At 34.7% G+C, this 25,863-nt stretch overlaps 1 pseudogene; it reads right to left on the bottom strand.

The window, feature by feature from the left end:
* Positions 1-21,385: 21,385 nt before the first annotated feature.
* On the bottom strand, positions 21,386-23,220 carry LOC124994204 (DNA-directed RNA polymerases I, II, and III subunit RPABC4-like; annotated as a pseudogene).
* Between the last annotated feature and the right edge of the window lie 2,643 nt (positions 23,221-25,863).

The following is a 25,863-nucleotide window of genomic DNA, read 5'->3' as shown; positions in this document are numbered from 1 at the left end:
TGGCATTTGATAGATATTTAATGAATTGCCTTTCTATGCAAGCTAAATTTATTTACTGTTTATTATTATCCAGTCACAGGAATATATATATATATATATTTTTCTCAACTGCATATAATAGAGAACAATTCTCAAAGGCAAACTGCTGAAATTTACATTACTCAAAGTGCGCTGGTCATCATGGCCTAGCAGAGCCCAGCATGTGACTGAACATGAGCACACAAGAATGGATGAGCAGACAGTCCACACCCCTTGGGCGGGAGCTCTGTCACACTCCAGAACCAGGGGCAGACAATAACTTTTGATCCTAACTTTATTTTTTTCTACATTGTTGTCTTGAAAATAATAATAAAGCACAATTCAGAATATAGTTTTGAAACATAATATTCCTAGAAAACTTCTCACAAGTTATTCTTCTCGTCTATAAAACTTCTGCAGTCAACAAATAGGCTCTCCCAGTTAATTACTACCACTCTAACAGAGAGGGAGGGGTGGAGAGAGGGATGAGCACAGAGGTAGAAAAACAACAGGAAAAAGTCAAAAATATTTCTATGTACTTATAATAGATAATTCCAAAATTCCGTAACAACAGTCTAAGCAGAGGAAGTCAAAGATAGAGCTGCTGTCAATGATTCACAATCAGCATGAAACTGAAAAAAATAAAGTGAAATTCAAGGCAACATGTGGCAAATCAAAGTGAAAAAGATCTAGGATTGCTGAGAACTTGCTCTAGTCAGGAAACTAAAGGCCCTGCAGTTCTGTTATGGAAAGCCCTGGTCAGAAAAAACTTAGAGAAGGATCTTAAAACTAACTGCACGTTTTCCCTTTTATATACACTATTGAAGAATAATGTTAGACAGTATAGAGGATAGAGCTTATAAGATTAACAACAAGATAGAAATTATAGGGATTAGTGTAACAGTTTTCTAAATAAGAAAAAGTTTCTCTCCTATAAAATGAGGATTTGTTTGCAGTTTGGGAGTTGTTTGAAAGTCCCATATTTATCAGGGACCTAATTACAAATGTGAAGAACTTAGTTATGTATGAGCACACTTGCAGAATTTCCCTGTATTCAACCTGTTTATATGTTTCATTGTTTATATGGATTTTTTTTCTATTTCTAGTTTCTAATTTATATTTTTTTAAATTTTTATTTGTTCTTTTTTATACATGACAGTAGCATGTATTTTGACATATTATACATACATGGAATGTAACTTCCCATTCCTATGGTTGTACATGATGTGGGTTACACTGGTTGTGTAACTCATATATGAACATAGGAAAGTTATGTCAGATTCATTCTATTGTCTTTCATATTCCTGTCCCCCCTCCCTTCCCTTCATTCCCCTTTCTCTAACTTCTATTCTCCCCTCTCTTTTGGTATGTGTTCGCATCCACCTATCGCAGAACATTTGTTTATTTGTTTCATTTTTGTGATTGACTTATTTCACTTTGCATAATAGTCTCCAGATACATCCATTTACCTGTAAATGTCATAAATCATTCTTCTTTATGATTGAGTAATATTCCATTATGAACTCATACTATATTTTCTTTATCCATTCATCTGTTGAAGGATATGTAGGTTGCTTCCATAGTTTAGCTATTATGAATTGTGCTGCTATAAATATTGATGTGTCTGTGTCACTGTAGTATGCTGATTTTAAATTATTTGGACATATAATGAGAAGTGGGATAACTGGGTCAAATGGTGCTTCCATTCCAAGTTTTTTGAGGATCTCAATACAGCTTTCTAATGTGGTTGCACCAATTTGCAATCCCACCAGCAATGTATGAGTATACCCTTTTCCCCACATCCCTGCCAACATTTATTGTAATTTGATAATTATCATTCTGACTGGAGTGAGATGGAATCTCAGTGTAGTTTTAATTTGCATTTCTCTAACTGCTAGGGCTTGAAATGTAATTATTCTCAAGTTATTAGTGCACTGACATCAGTTGAATTAGTTAACTCCTATAGAAACTATAATTAACCAGTCTTTCTTCTACCTTTTGCTCTACCACTCTCAGTAGAGAATGGAATTTCTACCTGATAGTCAAGATGATGATTTAAGCTCCTGCTAAACCAGAAAACAGAATCCAATATTAAAAGGAACAGTGCGCTGTCTCCTTTAAGTGCAGTGACAGTAATGCAACATAGTCACACATTCCAGTGGTCAAATATACTTCCTTGAATGCATATTATGAGTTTGAGCAGATGAAAAATATAATTCTTATTCCAGATTTTTATGTATTCAAGTAAATCTCTGAATAAAGTAGAGTATAGATATTGGAGACAACTAGCAATTTCAGCTGCAAAGTCATTTAAACATTTGTATACATAGATGAACATGTAGATAATATAGACATAGCTTCCTAGACAGGTATTGCTAATGAATAAAGGGAACAGGAATATGAGCAAACACCCAGCAGCTGCTACAAAACCATGTTGTGTGTGTGTGTATGTGTGTATGTGTGTGTGAAATTATTGATTCCTTACTAAAGTTTTCAGCACTATTATAAATTCTACATTAGTTAATCCTAACAACTATTCATGTTTCATAGGAGAAAGCAGGCTTTGAAAAATTAAAAGCTCAATAAAAATCTTGCAACTTGGTTTGACTAATATTTGTACTTTTTTATTAGGATGAATAGATGAATGGATGAATAGATGGAATTTCAATAGATTGGTAGATGATAACGATGGATGGATAGAAAGACAATAGATGGACAGATGTATTAGTGCTTCAATGACACACTTAGACTTCATTTATATTTCCTAGGGTTACTGCAACAAAGTACCACAAACTGTGTGCCTTAAAATAATGGTAATTTACTCTTTCATAGTTTCAGAGGCTGGAAGTTCAAAATCGAGGCACTGGCTAGGTTGGCTACTTCCAGAGGACTCTAAGAGAGATTATCTTGGATGCCTCTTTCTTACATTTTTATGTTTCCTGACAGTCATCTTTCCTCAGCTGGCAGATGCATGACTGCTATCTCTACCTTTATTGCCACAAGGGTTTATTCTTTGTGTGTCTGTTTACACTGTGTCCAAATTTCCCTCTTCCAAGACATCTGATTGGGCCAGGGCCCATCCAAATTTGATAAAATCTTAACTTGATTACAACTGTAAATACTGGGTTTCCAAATAACATTACATTCACAAGTATGGGGGTTAGGATTCAATATTTTTTTTTTTGGTGAACCCAATTCAACCCATAACAAGAACCTATTTAATATACTTCAGTTGATATTCAACAAAAATGAACACTGATAATTCACAGTGACATTTTCATCTAGATTCATTGAGTATCTTTCTTAAATTTCCAGAGGAAGAGTATCCATCATGATTTGCTTAACTAGAAAAGTTCTGAAGTAAAATGGATTTAATTAACCATCCATACTTTCTCTATTCCAGAGCTTAGGAAATAGGTATGTAACCCTACCTTATAATGTAAAAAAAAGATGGAGGTGAACATTTAGAAGATAATGGGGGCAGAAATCCTCTTGTATTTAGATGTATTTGTGATCATTTTACCATCTCTAATTGGATGTCTCCCAATATTGTCAAAAACATATATATACCTTGAAAATTGCTGGATGAGAAACTGATGAATAATAAGTTACAGTGCTAAATTAAACGCTAGATAACAGTTGTGGGAAGAATCAATGCAGTCACTATTCCTATCAATTAAATATTAGCTTGAAAAAAATCCTCTTATTTTTCTATTAATGGTATTACATTCTGTTTCTGTTTTTAAAACTTAATTCAAACACCAAACAAAGCCTAGGTGATATCAAAACCCTGAGAGGCTGAGGTAACTTAAGCTAAAGTTACATTTGAAAAATCATATGATATATGAATGTATGCTTGCAAAGACAATATGGAATGTACTTTGACATTGGTTGTGAAGAGTGAGTAGATAACATTTTATTTTAAGGATTTAAATGAGTTTCACCTGTCCTTTGCATGTAGAATGGTTCAGACCAAGGAGACTAGAATTAGAACACTTGTGAAGTTTTTGATCTCTTGTGAGGTGATGATATTGTGGGTTAGGATCCTATGGTGAAAATAAAGTGAAATCACCCTGGATAAAATACATCTTGAAAGAACACTTGATAGAATTGGGTGACTTACTGGATCTTTAAAAATAGATTGGGATGAGTAACACATCATTTAAAATTTGGAGACTTGGATGACTAACTTGAATAAAGACTGATAAGAATTTTTCGATAAATACAGTTAACCAAAATTTAACAAGTCAGAAAGAAAAATGATTTGCCATGGGTTGTCTTCCTCTCCACTAGGTCTTAAAGATACATGGGAGAATGTTTAATCTGTTTTTTCTCCTATCTTCAGGGATTGAAGCAAAAGCACACAGGAGAGACTCTTAAAGCCTCCTGCTTTGCTTCTTCCATGTTCCCTTCTGTTCTTGCCTGGTCTGTTCAGTCCTTTCTGATAGAATTATGAGGTAAATTGTAGTGCTAACTGCTTCTAACAGGCACTTTTGTTACAGAGCCCACTTTACTTTCAGATTACATTTTCACAAGCTTAATATTTTAGAGTAACTGAAAGATCAATAAAGAAAAAAAAATGCCAAAGAAATTATATAATGAAAAGGAATATGAAACATCAAAGGAAATGTACACAAATCTGCTTTATCCCCTGCAGCTAAACTGCCAATGAAGACCTTAGAAATTTCACAATTAAAATTTTCTGTTCATGCTTTCATAATTTTTTCATTTAGGTAAATTGACTTTACGGGGTTTCAATTATTATGCTTTAATGAATATTATACAAAAGACATACTTTTAAAACTTCCTAGATCTGATTTCAAAGGCTTTTACATTTGTTCTCTTTTTACTGAGACATATTTGAGAGCTACATATTAGCAAGTGCTAAGGGAAATTCAGTTAGTAAATGCCTATGTTTAGTACAAAAATTGTATTTCAAATATTATATTTTAAAGTGAATATATTTTACATCCACTTATATAGTAATGAATATTCTAATAAATAATAAAAAATATAATTTGTGTAATGGGGACACTTTTTCATTCTTTGAATTTTCCCAAGTTTTTGCTTGTGTTTTCAAGTTTGTATAGCTTTTTGAAATTATTTTTTAAAACATAGGACATTGTGTTATGCTTTTGTAAGTGATATGATTAATTTTATAGCTTTAGTAAATTATTGAAAAATTAAAATAAAAAATGATATTTCCATCAGAAGTGTTATTAAATCTCTTACATTATTTTACATAAACATCTAATATTTAACCAAAACTTAGGTAATTTTAGAGACTTTGAAGATAATTCTAAGATTATCAAGTATTAGTATTCTTTGAGATATGTAAAAAAGATTAAATAAACTTATTTATTCAAAAGTGGGCAGGATTCACTGAATCAAGCAAGATATTAGATTAAAATGCCTTCATACCACACACAATAGATCCTTAAAAGGATTCATACTAGCTCAGTTTTGTCCATATTTTAAAGTAAATTTTAATGGATTTTATTTTCAATTACACTGTAAAGTAGGAAGACACTGTTTTTCAGGGCTTTTAAATTTCATGCTTTCTTATACTTATTTGAAAAAATCATGTAGTAGAGTAGCTAATTAATATGCTGCTATATTTTAATATTAATGTAATAATATTATTTTAATATTGATATACTAACTAAATGAACTGTGAAGAATTTAATACTGATTATTCTTGACTTCGACAACCTATCAAACAAGAATACTACATAAGTCAATGACCAGCTGCTTGAAGCAAAAATCAAAGAATGCTAATGTCTGATTGATGATCTGGCCTAGATCCATAAGTGTTTTGAAAAGCAACTTGTTACCTTTCACTAATAGCATAAACATGGTATATCACATAATTAGTCATCTGATACTGTTCAATGGAAAACAATAATGTAGATAAAACACCATTTTTTTCTCACCAAGCTTATCAATATATACAAATGAGGTTTATTCACAAATAATCATTTCTAGATGTCTATATATTCTTCTTATTCAAATTTTGTGTGAGAACTGTAGGGTATAAAAATGTCATGTGTATATAGATATAGAAAATTTGTGTGCGTGTGTGTGTGTGTGTCTATCTTCTAGAAAACTGCCTTGCCTTGAAAGTTTGCATCCTTACTTGAAGAATGGCTTTGGGTGCACTGTGAATTCCTAATGATAAAGAACAGATGGGATTGATTGCTATCTCAGTGTGAAACTGGAGCAAAATGCCTGCAGATATTCAAGCCTGGTAGGGATCAGCCATTCCGTCCCCAATACCCCAGGTTTATCAGGGTGAAAGATCCAAACTGATGAACACAAGGCAAAGTTTGTACAAAAGAAGTGAAATCAGCTTAGTAATTACTCGATTACTGAAAGGAAAATATCACTATGGAGAGGAATGTTCTAAATGAACTAAAAAAGAAAAACATTCTGGTCTCAGTAGGCTTCAATTAAAAAGTTGCAAGATTTGTTTTACTAGCACTAGGAAATGCCCAGTAGTGATTTATGTGCTGAGAGGTCTTTCTTAGACAAAGTCGACTCTTTCTTTATTTATTTTATTTATCTCAGTCTTTCAAGAAAAAAAAAAATCAGTCAAATGACAAATCAGAATCAATAGTCATAACCCACAATTGGACAAATTATTTAAATACCTAGGACTGTAGTAAATAGGTCGCTTAGAAATTCCATTCTGATCTACTTAACAGCTGATGAAGATAAAAGAAACAAATTAAAATTATGAAATAACAAAGGACAGAAAGGTCTTGTCATCTAAGCATGTATAGAACAATGAGCTATTGATTCATTTTGATGTACATTTTTATAACACTTGAGGTGCTTAGAAATGCATGGTGGGTATAAGTCATTATTCAGTTAATGAGATGCTAAACTACAATTTGTGTTGAAATTGTCCAGTGTTGCCTTTCATTAAAGAGATAATGACTCAGAAGATATTTTAGGTGTCGCTACAAGCTGCCGTTTTCATTCCATTTTTATTTGGCAAATTGGGTCACACTGTATTACAAGGAAATAATCTGTCCTCCAGCATGCCCATATTACTTGATTTTGTAACACAGAAGTGATGAGACATGATAGACCCCCTGCACCTGGCTTGCAATCTCAGCATGATGCCATGCTGGAGCAAGTCAGCAGACCTTTATGCAATAACCTAAATTTTGCTTTAAGGCACTTCTGTGTATATTAAACTTTGCTATTAGAAGACAAAACATCTGCAATTCAACATGCTCAAGCAGATAACATAACAAAGCTGATGGGTAGAGCTTTTATATTTCTCTTAGATTTGTTAGCATTATAAACTAGTTGAGGGTGTGATTTCCACAGGACTCATTAGCTTGAGGTAGTAAGCACCTGGCAGTCACCAAAGTACTAATGGTGACTCCAAAAGCTTCCCTCTTTCTTTGGAAGCACACATAACCAAACTCCAGGGAAGTTTTCTAAGCTGCCAGGCCCCATGCTACAGATTTCTCTAGTAAGAGTATCTCTCAGTATACCTCTCAGGGAAAACTTGCGAGATTATCACACAGAAAAGACAATTCATAAATGTTATAGTATAATCATGATTCCCATCACCGATGAGAGTATGGTGAAATCAGCCAACCCTTAATTTTTTTTTGTTTGAAGTGAAAACTGCATCATAGAAATAAACCGAATACTATGTTGCTACTCCAGGGTTAGAAAATTTTTCTATGAAGGATCCAATAGCAAATATTTTCAGCTTCATAAGCTAAACTATTCAACTCTACCCTTTGAAAACAGCCATAGACAGTATCAAAATGAACCAGTCTGGCTGTGCTACAATAAAACTTTATAAAAACAGGTAGTGACCTGTGGGCTGTAGTTTGTTGACTCCTTTCTCTGGTTCCAAGTAAAAGTTAATATATTGATCTACTACTCCTGTTGCCAGGTTGTGACCTAAGCAATGTATTTTCAAGAATAATTGTTAAGAAATATTCACCCCCTAGTATTCATTGCCATGTTATCCAAATGGGAAGAAATGTTAATTGCTTAACAATTTAACAACAAAGAAATAGTCAAGCAGATTGACTAGAGGTAACTATGCATGTGCCTAAACAAAATTATGAAAACTGCATGATATTGAAAAATTCAGCATACAAAAAGCATAAACATAAGGACAGGCATAAACAAGAACACACAAAACCATAATATTTTAAAAGTTCAAAGTAGAAATCAAGGTAAAATTTTTCAAAATTCATACTTTTAAGACAAAGGAAAATCACTAGAGCATATCCAGATAGTCAATCAGCAGTCTCTTACTCATCATCTCTTACATAAAAGTCAATGTGCTGGGCTTTGGGGTCACAGAAATAGGCAGAACCTTCCCCTGAAAGAAACCTTATAGACAAACTTTGGAATATGGTGGAGAAGGTGATATTGTGATACATCTCTCAGTGGATGATGAAGGAGGAGAGTCCAAGAAAGCAATAACACTACAAAGATCAGGAGAAGACTCTGTCATAAAGGAAGTTGATAATTCAGTATGGCTAGAGTTGTTTGGTGGGGCATGGGGAGAGATGAGGTCTAATAGCCCAGATCATGCAGAGCTTGATATGATATGTTAAGGAGCGTATTTTTATCCAGAAGGCAGTATAGATGAAAGATTGGGCTGCATTGAAGGAATTTAAATTCTAAGTTACTCATTCCTTTTTAAGTATTTTGGGGGCTGAGGATTTAGCCCACTGCTAGAGTACTTGCCCAGCATGTGCCAAGTCCTGGGTTCAATCCCCATCTCAGGGGGGAAATGGAAATATTATGAAGGATCCACTCAATAAATCGAAGGTAAAAAACAGAAAATACAAGAAATATCCCCAAATCAAAGCATTATAGTATCAGAGTTCAGAATCTCGAACCCTACTCTTAATAATTATAAGAGTATTAGCCTTTCTAAATTTTGCCCTTCATTTGTAAAGCAAGCATAGTAATACTTTCCTTGATACAGCATTAAAAAATTTATGGGAAATAATGCTTGTACAATAACTAGCAAAATGCATGTTTCAAAAAGTACACATATAATTATATGCTGTTATTACTGATTGCAATAATACTGGCTAGAAGCATTGGACATACTAATTAATTAGTTTGTGAATAGTGGAGAAGAATAAAGATTAAGAAAGCCATGGGTAGGTGAAGGAAAGAGCAGTATCAAAAGTATTCTAGAGGATAATACTATTAATCTAGTTTGGAATTAGAGAAAGAGGAAATAATCTTGGAGTTATAAATTGTAACTCCAATACAATTGGAGTTAACTTGCATTGGAAATTTATTGAAATACTTGGAATATAACAATATTGGCATCTGCTTCAGTAATGAAGTGAAAAATGTGACTCCATTGGAATTGCTGGTACAAAATGTTAAGACTTAATATTGTGCTGTGCTATACTGGGCTTGTAGATCTAGAAAAACATGAAATGAAGAGGAAAGAGAAAATATATAAAAATTCATGACAGAATTATATGAAGAATGTCTATATAAATTTATGATTCTATACTGAATGAGTATAGTAAAGATCTGACCTGGTATTGTTTGTGTGTGTCCTTGGGCAGAATCTTCTCACCATCTCTTAGTATGAAATTCATTTGACTTGGAAGATAGAGCTATCATTGAGGTAAAATTTTTTCACATTTTCTAAGGAAAGACAGTGAAATAAATTTCTAATAACACATCCAATTTGATTCTCATTTGACAATACTATTGATTAACAATGTTAATTACTCCTAGGTTTCAATTTTGTTCTCTTTAGTTATCTGAGCAGAGATGGCACTTAGGCATCTGCAGCTCCCTCCTTCCATTTAGATCTTGGTCCTATCTAATATAGAATGCCTGTCAATGTTCTTCATTATCATTATGCCCTTTTTCTTCATTCAATACATAATTTCTCCATATATAAGTTGATAACTTCTTATTCCTATAATGTGGTAGCATGTCAAAGAGGCTTTTTAATCTGCAAATTATGCCTGTCACTTTACCTCTATCAGGAACACATTGACTCTCTTGCCTGATGAAAGTTAATTGGTTTGTTACATCACAACACCCGTCCTTCTTTTCACCAATCCATGAGATATTTTTTCATACCATTTGATCCTTGCCTCTGTAATCTCATATTCTTTTCATAATTATTTTATCTAATATGTTTCTTCTCATTAGAGATATACTTTTATTGGCTTAAAATTTATTGAGCTTCTGTCCATAAGAATAAAATAGCTAGTATCTGGTTCAATTTGAAATTTGTATTGTAGCAAATGAATTGATCAAATTATTTTAAAAGGTGATTCCATATAGTGTTTTCAGCCAAAATTTTTATCCTAAGTGTAAAAGTTTATAAGATAATGAAAAATAAAATTAGGTCCTTATATATCCATTTGTGATAGAAGAAAGGAAAGACAGAAAGATTCTAGAAAAATCAGTTTCAATTTATATCTTCCCATAAGTTCTTCAATGTTCTATTAAATCATGGTCTTTGACAGTGATATAATTTCAACAACAGTTCCATCAGAATGTTCCTATGGTGATCAATTAAGGTAAAAATGTGACTTAAAGGATATATATTATGTTAGTCATTTTATGTACTTAAATTATATTTTTTAGCCACCATAATTTTTTTAGATTCTCATTTTAAGTTAGTGAAATAGGATACAATATACCATTAATCCACAAAAACATGACATTATGAAGTGATCAAATGTTGAGAAGCTATATTAAACTTTCTATCTCATGTGAATTATAACTGTAAAACGATATTGTGGTCATTCAGAACCAGCAAGCAGATCTAAATAGCACAGAGTAAGTAATAAATTAGGCTGAAATGGGTAATTCTGAACAATGGAGTAAAATAGAACAGTAAAATACGAATTTAATGATTGACAGGAAATCAATGAAGTCCTTTGGCAAAATGCTGAAGAATTATAAATTTTAGTAGAAATAGTATGTTAATTTTATTCACTTTACAGATTATCTACAATTTAATCAAATTAATTCTGTATCCATTTTACACAGAGTACTGTTCCGTTATCAGGTAGGAAAAGAAATGTTCTTTCTACCTTCAGGGAAAGGCAGAAATGTGCACAAATAATATACAGTTGTTGACAAAGAGAGGAAGGAAGGAAGGAAGAGAGCTGAAAATTGTCAAAGAATGTGTCCTAAAAATGGATGTGATCGGTTTCACCGTTCCAAAATACAGCAGAGACGTTGTGGTGTGAAGGGGATGTTTTTAAATCCTTATCTAGCAAGATGATTTCAGGTAGACTACTTTCTAAAATCTAGAAGTAGAAAACCATCAGATCTTCTAGCTTTTTACTAATTACTGGATTGTAACATATTGGGCAAACTCCCAAATTCTATCACAAGTAGTTTAAAATTACATTTTGTCACAAAAATAACAAAACAAACAATATCCTTAAAAACTAATGAAGATAAAATATCTAGATGAAATTTGTAAAAAAGCAAAGGAAAAAAATAGATGTGCACATATACTTTGTTAATATTCTAAGAAATTAGTCGTATACACACAAAGGAAAAGTGATGACTATCATGCATAACCCATTTTAGTATTCTGATGTCCGTCATTGTTATGATTTGGATGTGAAGTGTCCCCCAAAAGATCACATGTGAGACAATGCAGGAAAGTTCAGAGGAGAAATGACTGGGTTGTAAGATCTTAACCCAATCCTTGAATCAATCCCTGATGGGATTAATTGAAGTGGTAGGGTGTGGCTGGAGGAGGTGAGAATTGGGGCATGGCTATGGGGTATATATTTTATATCTGGAAAATGGGGATTCTCTCTGCTTCCTGATGATGAAAGCTACTTCCCTTTGTCACGCTCTTCCGCCATGATGTTCTGCCTCACCTCAAGCCCCAGTGGAGTCAGCCTTCTGTGGAATAAGACCCCTGAAACTGTGAGCCCTCAAATAAACTTTTCCTCTACAGTTGTGCTGGTAGTCATTTAGTCACAGCAGTCAAATAGCTGACTAAAACAACTACACTGAGATGAATCAAAGGGAAAAAATGTTTACACATTTAATGCCAGAGCATGATCAAGTTTTTGATAAATCTTAAAATAATTTTATTGGAATAATAGGCAATTCTTTTCCAAATATAAATTCAATGAAGACTATTTTCTCTGTATATTTCTTGTTTATTCACAAAACATATTTTTTAACATAAATAAGATGCCAGGAACTTTTTTGAGAAATAGGAACATGTTATTTTATAGGATTGTTGATTTCAAGGGGGAATAATAGAAAACAACAAAAATAAATGACAGGATTTGGGATTGCATGATGGCTTGACATGATGAAGATATGGTGAGTTAGCTACATAGAAATATTACCTCAAATGAAAATTGTTGAATATAGAAAAGTTAAACAAGCAGTTGATTGAATCAATTCAGAGTGTGCAAGGAGGCACTGGGGTGTCAGAGAAAGTCACAATCATCCAAATATAAAGAAGTGCTAATTTTATTGCTTTCAGCCTGAATACAAACAAATTGTGTTCATTCCAGACCATACTATTTAATATATTCATTAATTCCAAAATAGACACTGAAAGACTATTCCAAAAACCACAAGAACAGCAATCCTTGTTCAATGCTCACTCTCGCAAGACAGTTACTGAGAATGAAAGATAAGTCACCTCCTTCATTCCCCAAAGTAACCCAGTAGATGGATGATTATTTGTGGAACTTGACTGAGTTTCACCTTCCTTCAGCTCCTCCTCCAGGCAACAAATACATCCAGAAGGGAAGGGTTGACCACATAGAGTTGCTCTGTCCTCCAGGTCACATGCACACTCAGCCTCAACCCCATGCCTTTTGGAACAGTTCCTACATGCTGTATAGGCTTTTCTGTCTTGAAGTCTTACTCCTGCTTCCTGGGTGACAGAAAGATCAAAGGTAGTGCAGTCAGCATAGCACTCTTTTCCAAACAATGTGGGGAGGGGGGTGGGGGAAGGGACTGGTGTTGGGGCTTCTCCAAGCTGAAGTAAATGATGAGAACAGATGAGTCCATGTTTATACACAGCTATATAATTTATTAACCAGGCTGTTCTGACCACAATCATCAAAGAGATCAGTTCATTTGCAGCACTCAAGAAATTATCTAACGAGACCACTTCAATTTATGTATTAATGTGAAATCAAAAGCACTCTTTACTTTTATTTCTGTTTTTTAATTCTATCTTGAACTTTTCCCAGGGTGGTTTGTGCCACAGGGCCTCTAGCTTTCTCTCTCTCTCTCTCTCTCTCTCTTGTCTGTGTGTGTGTGTGTGTATGTGTGTGTGTGTGTGTTCTATACCAAGAATCCCTTAGTCTCAAAGAGCTACCTAATTTTGTGTAAATTACACTTGCAGTCTACAACCTTGCAATTCCATGCCCTTATAACAGGTGCAGTGGTGCTACCACAGACTGACTTGTCCGTTGCCTGCACAGTTTATCTCTGGTGACAATTCCGGTATGCTTTAGTTTTCATGCTTCTGAAGATGAACATTGGGGAAACCTGTGTTCTGTTGGCATGACATTTGATACTGCATCACACTTTTTCTTCTGTGTCTTTAAAGGGATCACAAAAATCATAAAGCCTCTGATCTGTTTCTGTATATCTAAATAAGACCATCTGAATCATTTCAGACAAAATGTAAATATATTCTAAAAAAGACCTCCAAGTAAACCACTCAATCCTGAGCAACTATGACCTCATATAATAGAAACTTAATAAATATTGAATGATGAACTGAACCCATTCATAACCAACAAACTCTGACATCAGGAAATGCTTCCTCATTGATACTCTAGGTCCTTCCTATCTTATTTCCTCTTATTATGATCTCAGTAAATGTAGAGAATGCCTAGTCATCAATCTTCTACTATATGTGTTCGTTACACAAAGACTATTATTAAATCTCCTTCATGATTCTCAAACCCACTTAGACTTCTCTTCTGCAGGCTAAATAATTTATCTCCCTTTTTCGCTTCAGTCTTGTCTGAGTTTCTTGCATTAGCCAGGAGAAGAAATGCTGTAGTCACAGGGGGTTTTAACCCAACACTCCTTAAGTATGTTAAGAATAATGAGAAAACAGAAGTGATGTGTGGAGATACCATTACTAATACAGGATAACTAATGGAAATTGTCTAAAAATTGCTAATACCTGAATAATTTTACAATTTTATTTCTCTGTAAAACACAGAAAAAATATGATGCTCAATGAGGGAGAATTAAAGGTTTTGGTGCTTAGTCAATATTCCTTGAACATATGTGACCTGTTTTGTATCTTGCCAGAACTTCAAAAATTTTCCTGTTTAATACCCTCTAAGTAGGTTCACTCTATAAAATGACAAATGCCTTGGAGTCTTCTCTGTAAAAGTAGATTCTTCTCTGAAGACTAGAGAAAAGAAAAATGGTTCATAAATTCCTAATGGCCTCAGAGAAAAAAAAATCTTGAATTCCATTCAGAGAAGTTAAATACAAAGAATGCAAGCTATTTATCAGCCTGACACTCATGTTCAAAGAAGACACAAAAAGTTTTTAAGTTGTGAAAAAGTTTTGCTACAGAATTTTGCCCAACATTCAAGTCCCATGTAACATAACAGAAGGGCGTCCTGGGCTGGTTTATGTCATGAAGCAGTGGCGTCAAAAGAAGTTAATGTCCCTTCCACCAGTAGTAGAGAATATATATACTGCCAACAGTGCTGAACTGATTCCAAAATTGATACAGAAGACTGGACAGCTACAACTAGACTTCCTCTGTTTTTGTGAAAGAATGACATGGTCACATTAGAACTTCAATTCTAAAGCCTTAACCTATAATGTCCCCAAAGGATTACTTCACTTTTAAATATTTTATTTCATTTCATTGTAATAGACATAGCAATCTCCTCTCCCTTCCAGATATATATAGATTTCTTGTCTTAAAAAATTAGGAAGTTCACTTGGGAGGTCTGTCATCTCCCAATAAAGGGCATATAATAGAACTCTGTCATTTACCTCAACCTACATTTTTAATAGTACTCTATTGACCCAAATGGTATATAGATCTCTCAATTTTATGCCTTAATGTATAGCCCTTAAAGACTCAGACTCCACTAAGATTTTGAGAAACTAAGGTGGGGAGTGCTTCTCAAATTTCACAATATTGTTAGTGAGGCCGAATGGATAACTCGCTTTCTGAAAGCATGTTTTCCCTAGGGAATGCACTCACTCTGGTTAATCAACTGGCAAACAAGACACCTAGGGTTATCTCTTTACCACGCTATTGCCCCATCAATAATGTACAGACTGTCATTAAGAAGTCATTTCTCCCTTCTGGGCTGAATTTTGAAAGGTGCATCATGTGGGAAAAACAGGAGTTATGGTGTGGAGACTATGGGTCACACCGTAATCTCAGAAACATGCTGTGCTATTCCACAGACAGTCCATCAAGATATGTTCCAAGGCATGCACCAGTGCATATAAAAATATATAGGCTGAGACCACCAAACTCATTTCATTAGGACCTTTCAAGGTTAACATTATAATCATGCTTCAGGGCATAAACCGATCACCAGCTGAGCTCTAGAAGACATTTTGCTTCTATGGAAAGACTGGCCCCAGTGGGTCAGTCACATTGCAGGTACATGTCATATCTTGCAAATATTTCTTCACCATACCACAGTGTCTTTGTGTGTTTTTCTTCATCTTGCAAATTGCTCAAATCATTCAGTAATACTATAAAATTATTTACAATTTTTAAGTCAAATCTGAGGTTTACCTGTTTCTCTACTTTTCAAAAATTGTTTCCTAAATTTCCAATTAGTAGTCTATTTTCCTTTTATTCTTTGTTGTTGTTGTTTACTAAGTTTTTGGTGGTCCTGGGATTAAATCCAGGAGCAAACTACCTCTGAGCTATATAGTCTTAGCCATTTTTAGAATTTTATTTTGAAACAGGGTGTCCCTAAATTGCTCAGGCCAGCCTCAAACTTGTGATCCTCCTGCCTCACCCTTCCATGTTGCTGGGATTACAGGCATCTTGGTTTACTAAAAATTTTCATGTGAAATACATAGTAGTATATTCATTATTGTCATTTAAGAATGGAACATTTGTCTGAATAACACACAATAATACTGTCATAGTAATACAGGATCTAAACAGTTTCTATTGTTAATAATTGTGTCCGATGTTTAGCACCAAATCCTAGATACTATTCCCATGTAGTGGACTTCTGATGGGTCTGGTCACTCACCAGTTCAACAGCATAAAAGATACAAAAATAAGCCCCCTTACTAGCTCCTGCTGAGGCACATTGCTCGCAGAAGTCCTTTTTGAAGTAGCACTCTCCCAACATCCAACTCCTTTATTTTGCAGAGGTATTAAGGTAAAGAAGTAAGGAAATGGAATTCAGGTCTCCATAAACAACCAGACAGGAGAGAGAAAGCACACACATCACCAGCCTGATGCTGTTCCTCTGTTAATAGGATTTGTCTGGAATTTCTTGCTCTTCACCTTCTCCTTTGGATAGGTGATCTCTTTTGGCTCAGTTTAGGAGCTCCAGGTTCTCAGACATACTCAAAAAGAATGTGAACCATTCTCAAGCAATGATTTCTGATCTTCCAGTGAAACTATCACTGAGAAGGCAGAGCCCTTACATATTTTGTGAACCATTCAGGGGACATTCTCTGCATCCCCATAACCTGCCCTTGTATTTTGACCAGTTTGAAAAATCACCTAGAGCAGCGTAGTTAATGACTTAGCAGAGCCTCTCTGCTGATGCAGTAAAGCACTGACCCAAGATGCCTGGGTTCAAAGCCCACCTCTACCGCTTAATTAGGCAATCATTTAACTTCTCTTTGCTTCAACTACCATATCTATGTCCAACTGTATTGGGTGATGATCCACAGGGTCATTGTGAGGATTACATGAGTGGATTCAGAACACTACCTAGCATATAGTAGATATTCAATATGTACTTATTGGATAAAAGAATGCAAAGCGCATAGGTATATACCTGGCCAACAGTAAACACTTGGTTATTTTGTTATTGTTTTTATTATCACATCATATTAGAAATATTTTGGCCTCATGTGAGGATAGAACCAAAAGAAAGCTAACACTCTTTGTAGTGCATCAGTCTTAGGCAGTGAGTTTGTTGCACATGTCAGGAATCCTAGAATTTCAGAGCAGGAAAGCACCTTTAGGAAAAGAATGTCAAATAGCCTAAAGCCAATTTACTTAAAATCAATTGGTATAATTATCAATTTGCCTAATGACATATTCATTTAAAATGTTCATTTATCAAATATACTTTTCATCCTTGCTAAAATGGTATTAGCTCACAGGCATTTGTGTAAACTTTTATAGTGACTATTTTGCCTTCCTTTGAGAACTTCTAAGTCATCTAACCCATTTAAGACTGAATATTTAAAGTGTTAAAAATGTACTTTAAAACACAAATCAACTTATCTAAAAATACTTAGAACAGCATCTTATTATATATGAAATATCTTTGACAGATTTGTCTTAGGAGTTTGATTATTAGGCTAATGGGTGTTCCTGGGGATTGGACATTAGGAGAATTAGTTTTAGGTGACTGACCTCAAATCTCTTAAAGAATTAAGTGTGAAAGCAGCACCATCAGTTTGTACCTGTGTCATTTTGCTGACTTCGGTCTGTGACTAGGTACAATTCTGCTGCCAGATCTCCTGTGACAGCTTTCAGCCTGAGATCTATCAAATTTCTAGACTTGATGCCTAAGCAGTCCCACCCTGGTTGACCCTGGAATGAAATAGTGAGTGTTTGTTCTGCATAGACTTCAGGAGCCCACAGAAATTTGTTTTGCACTATGAACTCACAAGGGTGCACACTATTTAATATAACTACTTCCTTGCATTTTACCTGTTTGGATCCTGTATACTATAACACCCTATCTCCCTTGATAAAGAATAATTTAATCATAAACTATTCAGAAAATTGGAAAGTTAATTAGGAGGCAGAAGAATTTGGCATTTGCCTAAGACAAAAAGATACAGGAGACTATTCAAAGGTACGGAAACATATATAATTTCTACACAAAGAGATCCTCTGGTGTGTAAATTTGTGCCTAGTGTAGTTCTTCTGAAATGGTGGCCAACACAAGAAAACATTCTTTGAAATCAGTTTTGCTTTTTATTTCAGCGCTTACCTGAAAAAGTCAGTTCTCTTCTATTGCTACGTCATAGTATTGTTCTCCAATTGCACAAGTATTACAGAGACAAAAAATTTTTAAGTAAGAATATTCAAATTTTCCTGCACTCAAAAGAAGGCATAGATCCTGCTGGATGCTGGGAGTTTGTTTAAAGTTCTGCCTGCCTGTGTAAAGATGTGTGTGTGTCCGTCACATCATGTTGTAACTAGTAGTGTGGAAACTGACATCTGCCAACCAGTAATGGTGGTCATACCTCACTGCTACTCCAACTGCTCACAGTCCGGTTCAGCCTGCCACCCTGAGCTCTAGCCAGCTGTCAGGACTGTCACAGCTGCCATCTTATTTACTGCCATAAGCTTTCTTGGCATTGTGGACCCAGACACTGCTGAGATGGCGCCTGTCATTGGCTGCAAAAGGCACAGGGACGAAGGACTCTGAGGAACCCTGGGAAGGTACAACATGTTCAAACCACCTGACGGTGGAACCAGTCGGTGCTGAAGTCTCCGAGGTTGTTCTTTGTTGACTGATAAGATTGGACAAGGCACAGTAGGCCCTCCAGAATTCCTATTCAGAACTGTTTTAATTGAATGTGTCACTGACAAGGGACAATCACTTGGGCTGTGGCATCTATTCCAAATGAAACAATTGTTTTAAAGTAATTGGTCTGACAAGAAGGCTGGCAGACATTGAGGATAAGATGCATGTGTTTCTATAAGAAGAGACAGAAAACATGTTCCCTGTAATTGCCACAGCTAAGCTTTTAAACTTTTCCCTTTACTTCTTGTGAAACAAGTCCTTTAAAAACCTCTGATTTGAATAAACATTGAACAATTCTAGAGACACCACTTTGCTCTTCCTGTCTTTTATGCATATAAGAGGCTTTTTCTCAGCTTGTTTAAATTATCTAGCCACAACAATGTGCAATGAATTCAATAAAATGGGGGAAAAAAGTAAAAAGGGTTAGTTTGTCTCTGAACTTCTTCATGGATCTGACTGTTAGCAAGCACTGATACAAGGACTGCAATTATGCAATGTAAGACAGAAGGTCAATTATATCACATAGTTAGCACATATTGAGCCAAATTTCCACAGTATGTATGTGGTTCCTCAGGAGAGTGACTGAGTCTGCAAGAGCCAGAAGAATCTAAGCAAGCGTTTGGCCATCTAACACATCTATACAGTAGACAACATGACACATTGGACAAAGCAACTAAGTAATATGTTCCAGCTCATAATTATTGTATATATCTAGATAAGATTATGCCTTCATTACAATGAAAAAGAAAACTGCCATGTTAATTTTTATAAACTGTTTTGCTTATTAACCCATTTGATCTCATAATATTGAAGGCAAGAATTATCCTTTACTCACGTTATATACAGGAGGAGTGAGGCCACCTATGTGACTACGTGGTTCAGATTAATTTGGAAGAAACATTTTTACTTGAAGTCCTCATTTTTGAACACAATGACTGACTCCTTCCTTTCTTTTTACCACACTAAAGATGCTCTATGAAATCATATCTAGTTTTAAAATTTTAACTAAAATATGTAAGAAGAAGAAATTTATTATCCTTCCCCTAATACCTTCTTTTGTGAACAGGGGTTTCCTTATGAGTTACTAGGTTCATAAAGATATTATAGTGTTTAAACATGCCTGTTCCATGGTGACACTGCTGGGTTTGAAACCTAGTTCTTGACTCTAGTAGCTATATAAATTTAGGAAATTTACTCATTTCTCTGTGCCTTCATTTCTTTATCTATAAAAGGGGATCCATTAATTCATTCTCATATACTCTCAATAAATATTACATACCCATAGTTTCTCAGCCCTAGAAATGTAACAGGAAACGAGTCAAATATAATCCCCACTTAATGTTATCAGGGAAGTAAGATTAATGAATAAGTAATAATTATAATTGTTAGGTATAAAAACTTGTAAAGAAGAAGGAGACATTGACTGGAGTTCACAGTGATAGCAGAGCAGGGAGAATGGGGTTATTTTAGATACAATGCTCAGGACAGCATTGTTTTGGAGATGACATTTGAACATTTGAAATCTTGTGGAGAGAAGGGAATAACCAACACAAAAACCTTAATGCAGACACTTGTCTCTGTGTGTTCAAGGAAGAGCAAAGAGAAGGACAGAGAGCAGGAGAGAAGCAGGGCAAACTGGTAGGTGATAGAAAGAGCGAGCTGAAGGAAACGAGGCGAAGGCAGGGAAACCAGTCAGGAGGCAATTTCAAGTAATCCTGGAGAAAGATGACAGTGGACGGGATAGTCGTGAGGGTGCTGAGAAGTGATTTTGTCCTTTGCTGATGAGTTGGATGGAGATGGGAAGGAAAGATGTTCGAGAGTGATGGCAATTGTCCTAAGCTTTTGGATGAAAGGTGGCCCCAATTACTAAGCCAGTACACAATAAGAGGAATAATTTTTAGGAGCATTAAAAGCATTTATCTCTTAGGTTTAGTGTGAAAATGAAAGCATTCAGTAGAATGTGGCCTATACTAAGCCCTCAATAAATTGGAGCAATTGTTATGATCGTTATGATCATTGTTATTATAATTACTAATTAATCGGGTCCCATGAATTTTATTTTCTAAATAGGTCTCACATGCATATCTTCTTCTCCACACCCACTGATGTGCCTTGGTTCAAGCTCTCAAAATTGTTTACTTGGATTCTTGCAATGACCACCTAGCTGAGATTTCTGCCTCTAGACTAGACTATATTTAATTTGTTTTCTACATGCAGACAAAATGATCTTTTTTTATTTTTCCTTTCTTTTTTTTAAAACTTATTTAGTCAAAATTTTACAGGGTTCTAGAAACTTGTATTTTTAACAAGACTTTGATTAAAAGTGTGGTTTGGGTAAACAATTTAAACCTTCATTGTGTGTCAGATTATATATACAATACAATACAATACAATTAAAAGTCATATAATTAAACAAAATATTCTTTTACAAATTATTATTAGATACCTAAACACAATCTGGTTTGGAAAATGAGATAGAATGAAATCATATGTATATAGCTGTATTCATAAAATAAGTATGCTAAATCCAAAGCTATACAACAAAGAGATACATTAGAAGACACTAAGCCATTACTCTGTATATTCCAATCAGTGTCTCCTTGTTCTTTACAAGTACAAATGAATACACTTCTCTGAATTCCCATGATTCATTGAACATCAAAAACTAACAATTTTTTGGTTCTTTTCTGGTACGTTATTCTGAATCCACATTCTCTTCATCTGATTGGATCCCTGGATTTTATTTCATTTTCTGTGTGATGTTCTCCACAGATGTATGTCATTGGCTGCTGCTTTGGGGATTGAAAGTACTTCTGGGTGTCCACTGTTTGTATCTATACAACAGAGACGCTTTCCCATCTTTCCAAACAGAACCCCAATCCCAGAATGATCTTTCCAACATATAAAGCTGATCATGTTACTTCCCAGCTTAAACACTTCAGTGGCTCTCCCTGGCCTACAGAAAGAAACTGAGACTCATCATGATCAGTTCTCTGATCACTTCTCAGCACTATCCTTCTATCATTTTTCCAAGTTCAAAATCAAAACACCTCTGGTTCCTTTAACTTTACAAGTATTGCACCTCTCTGACTTTGTCTATTTACCTGAGTTAGAATACCTTTTAGTCTCAATATGTTGTATGAAACCTTATTCTGTGGTTTAAATCCTAATTAGGAAATACCTTGTCCATTGAAATATTTTATAACTCTGTCACAAAGAGTAGCATGTTCACACTTCTTCAGGGCTTGTACTTGATTTTTTTATGGTAAGAAACACATTTCTTTCTTGATATACAAAAAATTTTAACGTGTATCTGAGTGTTTATCTCACAATCATGTAATCCTTCAAGACAAGCATATGTCTTCTTGTTTTTGAATGAATGCGTGCGTACAGTCAGTGGCGTGTGTAAGTCCACCTTGATTTTTTTTAACCTAACCTGAATGGTTTGTAAGAAAATTTCTTTTCATCACTCCTGGAATCTGGATGTCAGAGACTAAGATAGGAGCATTAGTACACCTCTATAATAAATCCTATATCATGTCATATCTCATTATATCATATCCAATTCCATCATAGCTGCTTAAGGTAGGTTTTAAGGGATTGACCAGACTTCTTCAGGTTTTATGAATTTTCCAATAACACAATGACAGATTTCTGCTCCAGAGCTTCTACATTTCCACTCTTTTGAATATTCTTTCCTGTTTTTTTGTGACCAGAGGCCTATCATATGCAATTTATGAATCACACCTTCCTTGATGTTTCTATTTCCATTCACTCTGCTTTAGATTGACACTGTCCTTTTCCAAGGTTATAACATTGTCTGTACAATTTGTTTTTGTTTCTAAATATGCAAGTTCTCATGATATTTTAGTACCATTCCATTTGTATACTTGTTAATACTCTAAAAAGCTTTTATTATCTTTATTTAAAAATACTGCCACATATACTTTTTTATCTCTCAAAGCCACTGCACAATTTTGACCTCAGTACAGGTGTTCAATAAATAGCATTTTAAAGTGAAAAGAAAAATATAATGTGACTATCAAAGTCATATTTTTAATCACTTCAAGATTCCATCAATGGACTCCTGCATGATCTCAGGAATATCTTTTCAAGGACCTTAGGGCAAAGGGTAATAAGTACCTTCTTCCCTTGCACTTACAACTATTTTTAGAAGAAGTAAACAAAATTAAAACTCAAAATTTGATTATGCGTAAACTTATGTAGAGTCAGAAAAGAAATTCATAGTAAAAAAGGAAAGCAAAACACATTCTACCTTTAATTTTCTAAGGATAAACTCAAAGAAGATGTATTCAAAAGTGATGTGAGAATAAGAAAGCAATATTATCAAATCTGATAATTTTCTTTGACAAGAAAAAATATGCCAACTAAAAATAGTTGGCTAAAATATTATTTTCAAAAATCCTACGAGATCCAACAATTTGAGGGCCAAAACCCAAAGCTCTGAGATCTGGAGGGCCATCTCTGTTCTCCAGGAACTACCAGAAAAAATAAATAATTTAATTTATCAAGGTTGAGGGCCAGTAGGGCCCCAGTAAAATCAATATTATCAATGTAAATTCAGTGTTTCATTTATCTGAACTCCATCCTTGGTTTTCAATTCTGAAATAAGTTTGGGGAGCAATTTTAAAATATTGCCTTTGTTTGACACATATTAAAAAGTGAAATGAGAAAACATGCTTTTACAGTACACAGACTGAGGTCAGTTTCCATTATCCAAATGAAAACTAATGTACAGGTTCCTCATTAGACAATTTCACACTGGTTAGCCAGACCCTCCCTCTATTACTTCTTTGCCAAAGAAATTTTTTAAATGAAATCCCAGGACAAAGAGTATTCTAAACAAATTAAAAACTGTCACAACTGTTCTAAGCAACATGGAAAGATATACAGTACATTTTATAGCCCCAAATATTATTTTTTTTTCCTTAGGATAACCATTGGCAAGTGGTCAGCCTGTCATAACCAGAGTCCAATTAAAATTATATATCATTGCAAGTTTTCTCTTCTCTGATGTCAACAATGGGGATCCTTCAGATAGTCCTTTGATATCCACTCCTGGGTGTTTTAATTTCCTGACAATTCTATCATCTAAAATTTACCATCAGCAATAGTCAGTCTCTGGGCAGCAACAAAATAGCACAAATCCTAGTACTTTCTGAGCATTGTAACAAAGAGATAATCTTCACAGATCCTATTGTGGCTCCGTATTCTTATAACCTTAACTGTGCCTGTGTATCTGAGTACTCTAGGATTGAAATGCAGCCATAGATTTGATAAGTTTATGAAAGAATGTATGAAAATATGATACCTTACACTAATATTTCCAAATCTTCAGGATCTCCACGTTCTCTCAAATTCTCATTATGTTGTTAGAAATCTCTAAGCATATTTTGACTATGTAAACAATAAAATTTTGATTCACTCACCCAGAAGAGCATACTATGCTAGATTGAGTATATTAAGAATAAATAAAGCTATTTTTACATAGAAAAAAATTGAAGTGGAAGAGGTCAAATCTCCAAATTTAAACAGTTTACTGTCTTTGAAATATGTATTTATATAATTAAACACATGTATATTATGTAAAATATATAATATTTTTCCTTGGAATGTACAAAAATAATTACAATCTTAAGGGAGCAAGAGTTTTGCATTTTTAAATTGTTAACAGCTTGTATTTGACAAACCAAATTAATCTAATTTATTTAGAAAACTTATACTGAATTAAAAAGTAGCAATGCCCCCAAAGCACTTGGGGCAACTATTTAGTTTGTTTTTTAGTAGTAATGAGGTGCTTTGGAAGACGTTAATTGTTGACAAATGGGATCGCTTGAACCTGAGGACTGCTAAGACCTCAGGAGCACAGGGCAATGTGCATATTGTCAGAAGCTGAATCGAGTCCCTCAAAAATCTCATGTTGATATACTAACACATCATACCTCAGAATGTGACTATATTTGGACAGATTTTAAAGATATAATTAAGTTAAAAAGAAACTTAGGATGAGCCCAGATCCAAACTGGCATGTCCTTTAAGGGAAAGATTTGAACACAAAAAGAGACAGCAGAGATGCAACCACACAGGAAAGTCCACATGAGAACAGAGCAAAAAGATAGCCATCTGCAACCAAGGAGAGAAGTCTTAGAAGAAACCTTACCACCCAGAATCGTGATCTTGAATTTCTAACCTCCAGAACTGTAAGAAAGCAAATTTTTGTTCTTTAAGCCACCCAGTGTACTTTGGCATCCCTAGCAAATTAAAATACTAGGAAAGGCTGAGGCTCATTAACCATCAAGGCAATGGCATCCAGAATAGAACTGAGGAATTAATATTTGTATTTATAATGTTTGTAGAAGTTTCTTCCATCCCATGCATATAACTAGGAGGAAAGAGCAGAACAAAGTAAATTTGCATTTGAAGCCCTGTGCCAAAGAGTATAAACTTGGGCAATATTACATACCCAGCATCTCAATCTGCATCTGACATGGAGCAAAATAGGTAGATTTAGCATGAAATCAATTCTGAAACAAGGAGTGCTGTTCTGTGTCAGGCTTTTATTTATGAAGAGAAGGACCTTCCGAAACAGGCCAGAGTCAAGCCAAGCAGAATTTAGGTCTAGGGAAAGAGGGTGAGCAGGAATTTGAATTCAGTCCTCAGGTACTGACTGAGGCTTAGGGCATGACCACAATCCTTAATTACCCAGAAGACTAGAATGGAGAACAAGCAGATTCCCAGCACCATGTAAAACTAGGAAACGCTACACCCTGGACCTGAATCAGACTTGGCTTCCTTTTCTTTTACCATTCTCCTTACCAGGCATCAGATCTTTTTTCTATATTACAATAGACAAGATGTGAGGACGTTGGTAAATTTGTGGAGGGGTATGGAGGGTTCAGGGGTATATAGATTTTTTTAAAGGAACCATCAATCAGGATTCAGTCTGTGGACTCTAGGTCCGAGGAAATTTAACATAATCTAATTGATCATTTTTTTCATCCAGATGCCAATTTGTGAAAAATTATAGAAAAAGCATACTCAAAGTTTCTTTCTGCCACAAATGATGACTCACTAATTGATGTTAGAGATGGATGGTAGGGAGGAT

This window comes from Sciurus carolinensis, chromosome 10 (genome assembly GCF_902686445.1).
Source record: "Sciurus carolinensis chromosome 10, mSciCar1.2, whole genome shotgun sequence".
Lineage (NCBI taxonomy): Eukaryota > Metazoa > Chordata > Mammalia > Rodentia > Sciuridae > Sciurus > Sciurus carolinensis.
This window is presented reverse-complemented; position numbering and strand designations above follow the sequence as displayed.